Source organism: Carya illinoinensis, chromosome 1, assembly GCF_018687715.1.
Source record: "Carya illinoinensis cultivar Pawnee chromosome 1, C.illinoinensisPawnee_v1, whole genome shotgun sequence".
NCBI lineage: Eukaryota > Viridiplantae > Streptophyta > Magnoliopsida > Fagales > Juglandaceae > Carya > Carya illinoinensis.
In genome coordinates this window covers 24,166,412-24,172,554 of record NC_056752.1, presented here as the reverse complement: position 1 = coordinate 24,172,554, position 6,143 = coordinate 24,166,412, and the positions used below count along the sequence as shown (strand labels likewise).

General features: G+C 31.2%; 1 long non-coding RNA gene across 2 annotated transcripts; it reads right to left on the bottom strand.

The window, feature by feature from the left end:
• Window positions 1–2,654: 2,654 nt before the first annotated feature.
• LOC122302207 lies at window positions 2,655–5,027 on the bottom strand. Of its 2 annotated transcripts, XR_006240402.1 has the most exons (4): window positions 4,749–5,027; window positions 4,604–4,671; window positions 3,312–3,380; window positions 2,655–3,082 (listed from the first exon to the last, which is right to left on the bottom strand). It is a non-coding gene; the product is annotated as an uncharacterized LOC122302207 (long non-coding RNA). The 2 variants fall into 2 exon arrangements; XR_006240400.1 differs by having other exon boundaries at window positions 2,747–3,082; window positions 3,312–4,671; window positions 4,749–4,997.
• Between the last annotated feature and the right edge of the window lie 1,116 nt (window positions 5,028–6,143).

Genomic DNA, 6,143 nt, shown 5'->3' with positions numbered 1-6,143 from the left:
ATTGGATTAGCCATTGGATTCATCAAAATAATAATATAATATTATTTTTTTAATAATATATTTTTTTTTTCATATTTTGCAATTAAACTTACTATATGTACATTAATAATTTAATTTGATATTTAAATTATTGATTTCCAACTAATTTTTTCCCTCAACCTAATTAGTATATTGTGAAGGTAATTATGAGAATTATTTTTTTATTAATATTTTTAAATAATTTGAATTATGAAAAAAACAAAAAGATGTATAATTTTATTAATAATTATTTCTTTAATTATTAAATAAAAATAAATTAAGAAAATTAAAATAGTTAAATGATAAAATTGGAGACTGAATATATTTATTTATTTATAATTGGTATTTGGACATTTTTGGGCATTACAATCCTTGCGCCCCCACCCAACTACCCAGTGTCCCCACCCAATCCATCCCCACCCGCTCTGCTTCCCATCTCTCTCTCACTCTCTCTGTATTTCTTCACAGATCTTCTTCCACTCTGATCCACTCCGCCCAGGCACATGAAATAAAATAGACCAGGTACATGAAATAAAATGGAATAAAATATTAAAAAGATGAGTATACAGAAACCCTTCAAATATGAAGGAAACATTAAAAATACTGTAGGTCAAAGTTTTTCATTATTTAGTTTGATTAATCCAATGCAATTTTTTTTTTCACATATTCATCATTTTAGATATTTGGCTTGGCTTTTGATGAAGCAAATACCAATGCTCTAATAGTGTCAGATATCAAGAACTCGTCCACTGTGCATTGACGTACTCCGCATTGATTTATAATGACAGTCTCCACATTACGCCATAATATACACAATTCAATTCGTGATAATATTTCATCCGCCACATTAATCTGCACAGATTTTTTTCCAAGAAAAAGAATTGATGCGAGCACATTGATTTAACCAAGCCTACCTTTGATAGAAGCACTACCTCAGTTTTTAAGAGGACTCTAATAAAAATTTTGAAAAATAGTATTGGAACTTATGGATTTTAGTTAGAAGAAATTTTAAGAAGGTTTTAAGGATATTGTACGTCTAGTTTGATTATTTAAAATATCTCATTTTATTTTATCTTAATTTATCTTATTTTATTATTATAATTTTTATATAAAATATAATAAATAATTTAATTTTTATAAATTATAAAATAAAAATAATATAAAAAAAATTACATTATTATAATATTTTATTTAATTTTTAATAAAATATATTATCTCATTTTATCTAACCTACGTAACTAACGGAAATTTGTCTTCGAAAATATTTGACAATTTTAACTTATCTCCGCACATAAAGCTGGCTCCTAGTTCTATCAAAATTTGATTCCATAACGTGACACGCATCGCCTTACAATATATTCTGTGCTCACTGTCCACCCTTGCAAATTTGATATTGACGTCTCCAACAACCCAACGACCAAAATAAATAAATAAATTAAGAGAAAAATATTAAAAAGAGAAGATGACCATTAATGCGTTCATTGTGCACAGCGATAATCGCCATGGACTCGGCACAAAGGTGGATGCCCTAGCTAGTCTAATTAAAGTGTGATCTATGCAATTTAATTATGGGAGATGTCAATAGGTGACCTTTCAAGGACGTATAATAGCGTCGCATATATATCAAGAACTCGTCGGCTGTACATTGACGTACTCGGCATTGATTAATAATGACAGTCGCCACATGATGCCATAATATAAGAATTTAATTCGTGATAATATTTTATCGCTCACATTAATTTGCACAGCTTTTTTCTCATGAAATAGAACTGATGTGAGGGCATTGCCTTAACCAACTTTTAATAGAAGAGAGAGCAAAACATTTTTTAAGAGGACTCGTATAATGAGAGAATTAGTTGAAGGACTGGGATTTATTGTGCAATGCAATGTTAAAAAAATTCGTTTTTTCGTTTCACTATTTAAATTGGGATTGATGGATTTTGATGAGTAGAAACCCCAATAAGGTTTTAAGGATCTTAGTAATTTGTATTCGAAACTATATGAGAACTTCAACTTATCTCCACACATAAATTAGCTCTCCTAATTCTGTCAATTTCTGAGAAGCCTGACGTGCATGGCCTTACATCACATGCTGCGTCAACTGTCCACCCTTTTAAATTTACATAAAGCTAGCATGGTACTGCTCATGTGTACTGTTCAGTAGTTTTTTTTTTACTTAGTAATTAAAAAATTAATTTTAAATATATTAATATTTTTTATTTTTTAAAAATATTTAAATATATTAAAAAGATATAAAAAAAGATTAAAAAAAAATAATCGCCATTGACTCGGCACAAAACGAGTCCTTGCATATATATTAGAGCATTGGCATTGGCTTCATCAAAGCCATCTTTAAAATTTGATGAAAAGTACATGTTTTCCATAAGTCCAAAACCTCCTTAGCCATATCCCTACATTGGATTAGCCATTTGATTCATCAAAATAATAATATAATATTATTTTTTAATAATAATATTTATATTTTTTTTAATAATAATATTTATATTTTTTTCATATTTTGCAATTACACTAACCATTGGTTAATTAATAATTTAATTTGATACTTAAATTATTGTTTTCCAACTAATTTTTTTCCTCTACCTAATTATCCAACAAACACATTTTACCAACCATTCTTCTAATATTAACATTTTATATTAATATTAACAGAGGTATCTTAACCACATCCTTTAGAATACTATAATGCTAATATACAAACAGATGCATGTGGCTAAACCACCCAAATTACTCTACAATATCACTTCCAATAAAATTGCAAGTGTAATCAAATCTCACAAGGATTTTAAGGGCCTAGCTAAGAAAGTAAGCACGTAAGGGAGTATCAACAAAAGCACTCCCAAGATGAAATGCCTCCTTGAATTAATAATCTAGTTTACAAAAGCTTGTGACTTCTACAAATGCATCTCAAAACATATTTTAGCCAAGCCCTCTGCAAGCTTCAAATTATCCAGGTCTTTGAAGTTGAGCAAATTGTTTCTCATAACCTTTTCATTTGTAATGACTTTATTTTGTGCCACCAAGTGCAAGAGTACTCTATGAATTCCTAAAAAAGATGAGTAGTTGTAAGTTAATATACCAGCCAGTATAAAGCAGAAACACCTTGGAAATCAAGGTGAATTGCAAAAAAAAGCATTTAATCTAGAGCCCTTTTATGCTTTTTGTAATGGTTAAAGTTAATGCACTCTATAATCCTTGAAAACATGTCGAACGAGGCATCCAAACAAAGAAATTAAAAATAAAAGAAACAAAAAGATGAAACATGTAAAACCTACCAACAGCTTGATTACTCTACCAAGGCCCTTTTTTCTCCTCTTGCACAGTGACTTTACATATCTTCACACCTGAATTCACACATATCTTCACACATATTTACACACATATCTTCACACACGAAAATCAAATGGGATATGTTTTTAGTATTTTTCTTCAGGTCAGCAAACAGAAAAAGTCAGAGAGTAACTGCATGAACACTGCTCCATTAACTTCATGAACACTGCTCCATGAACACAAAGTCAGAGAGTATGAAAACTTCAAACCCACTTCTCCACAGAATCCAAACAAATAAACACAGAATGTTAACATTTAGACCATATTGTTAATGAAAAGTGTCAATTTTGGGTTTTTTTTTTTTTAGGTCCCCAACAGCATCAAGAATAAGGGCAAAAATGCTGTATGCAACATCCAAAGATGGGTTGAGGAGAGTGCTGGAAGGCATCCACTATGAACTGCAAGCAACCGACCCAACCGAGATGGGGATAGATGTCATCAAGGACAGGGCCAAATAGATCGATGTGATCAGAATATAGCTAAAACCATGTAATGTACATGCATGGCATCTTGCTTTTATTGAATGATACCAACCACATGAACTTTTCTTGTTACTTTTTCACATTTTCTAGATAATTAGCACTAATGTGACCTAAATACCTAATCTTCTAATCTTTAATAATAATTATGCCCCCCTTTTTATAATTTAATGAGGAGGGACCTTTTGATGTGATCCCTTTCATCATGAAGAGGTAGAAAAAGTTAAATAATCAATGTGGTATTTGAATGTTGTTCGGCCTCTTTCGTGGTAGGATTCCTTTTCAAAGCCACGATTGTGATGTGAAAAGATGTTTAGGCTAAGATAAATGCAAAAAATAAACAATTGAAATCTAAGAGCAAGAGAAACGTTATCAAAGCTAAATGGGTAGCAAACAGCCCCATAAAGTATATGAACTGTGTTAAATATCATGGAAAGTGCAGGAACAGAGATTAAGATTCAATGTGCAGGAACAGATTGTAATCATGTTTAATAATGTTTCGGCACCTAATTCTTTTGCATAATATCATGCCTATCATACACATAACCATATTCATAACCATATTCATCAATTGCTAGGGAAGAACGTGAAAATCTGCAAGAAATTCACAAAATCAATGACCCAACATCAGTCGAATGCTCAGTAACCATTTATTTTTTCCACCCAAACATCCGAAAGCAAAAGCCCCAATCGGGGCTGAATGGAAATAAAAAACAGATCCAAGATTAGGGTTCAAAAAGAAAAGCAATCGGCCGAACCTGAAATCGGATGCCTTCCGCACGAATCTGATCTGCTTGAAACTGGTAGAAGAAACCCCCGAATGATTCTGCACCAAGAATCCAAGGAAGAATAAAAAAAAGCTTAAAAACGAGAGAAAGAGAGAAAGTGGGAGAGAAAACAAACCGGCTTCCTTTGGAGAAGAAGATCGTGCAGAGCCGAGTGTTCTTGCCGTTGAAGAATCGAATGGCTGCGAAGATTCGAAGTGTAGAGCCGAAGGGATTGGGAGAAATGAAAATGAGAGAAATGGGGAGAGAAAACGCGGGGAGGAAACGGGGAGAGAGGGAAACGAAAAGTGACCGGTAGATAGATAAAATAGAGTAAAATAATATGAAGATGAAGTGCACAGTAACACTTCAAATATGAAAGATCCGATACATTTACTGTAGGTCAAAGTTACTCATTTCTGGGTTTGACTAATCCAATGCAGCATTTTTTTCTTGAATTCATCTATTTTTGCATTTGGCATTGGCTTTGATGAAGCCAATGCCAATGCTCTTACATCGTAGGATCCAACAAAATTCATAAGATCAATTTGTTTTTAGGGTAGCACTACAGCGAGTTAGGAGCTACACTTAGTATAAAAATGTTTTTTTTTTTTGAATTTCTTTTTACATGTATTTTGTCATATGTTAAAAAAACTTTTTTTTTTAAAAAAAAATTAGAATATTATTAAAAAATAATTCATTAATTATGAAATAAAAAGAATTATTATTATTATTATTATTATTATTATTATTTTACAACGGTAGGCCCCACCGCTGCTGGACTTAACTTTTTTCTTTAATGGACCCATGCAATTAATGGGAGTTATGAATCTGTGGCATTCACGGACGACAGTATTAGGTATCAATAGTGGCAGCTCACGTGGGTAGGCAGCTAAGGCCCTTGTCTCGGGCCCCGAGCTAGCTAATTTGAAAACATCCAACAATACTCATCATTCATGTTAAAGAGTTAAATGAAAATACTGAAGAACATAGTTTGATAATTAGCATAACAGATAGAAAAGAAATTTGCGTAATATAAGTTCTAAAAATTTTCATAAAATGATAAAACAAATAAATAGATAAATTGTGTATAGATAATACTGAAATATTAATAAATAGAAAATATTACAAAAGTCTGTATCGATCCCGAGTCTTATTCGAATGAATTTTACTACATACAAATAAAATCGCGTACTAATCTGTATACCAATATTGATTCCTTCATACTTAAAATTTAAATTAGTATTGTTTTTAATAAAATCTATTTTTTGACCAATCATAATAGATTGATACACATATTAGTATACAATTGTACTTACAACTAGATTTTTCCTATTTGAATTGTGCCAATTAAAAGTTCATGTTTATTAATAACTTATTTAGTAAACAAATCGAGCCAAGATCGAATCAATCTCAATAGCTTATCTAGTATTGCTTATTTACAGCCTATTTTTTACTGATTCGCACAAAAACACCACCCCAAAAATGAAAAAAATGAAAATTGAAATTTTGTCCACGGCTTTTCAATTCTCTC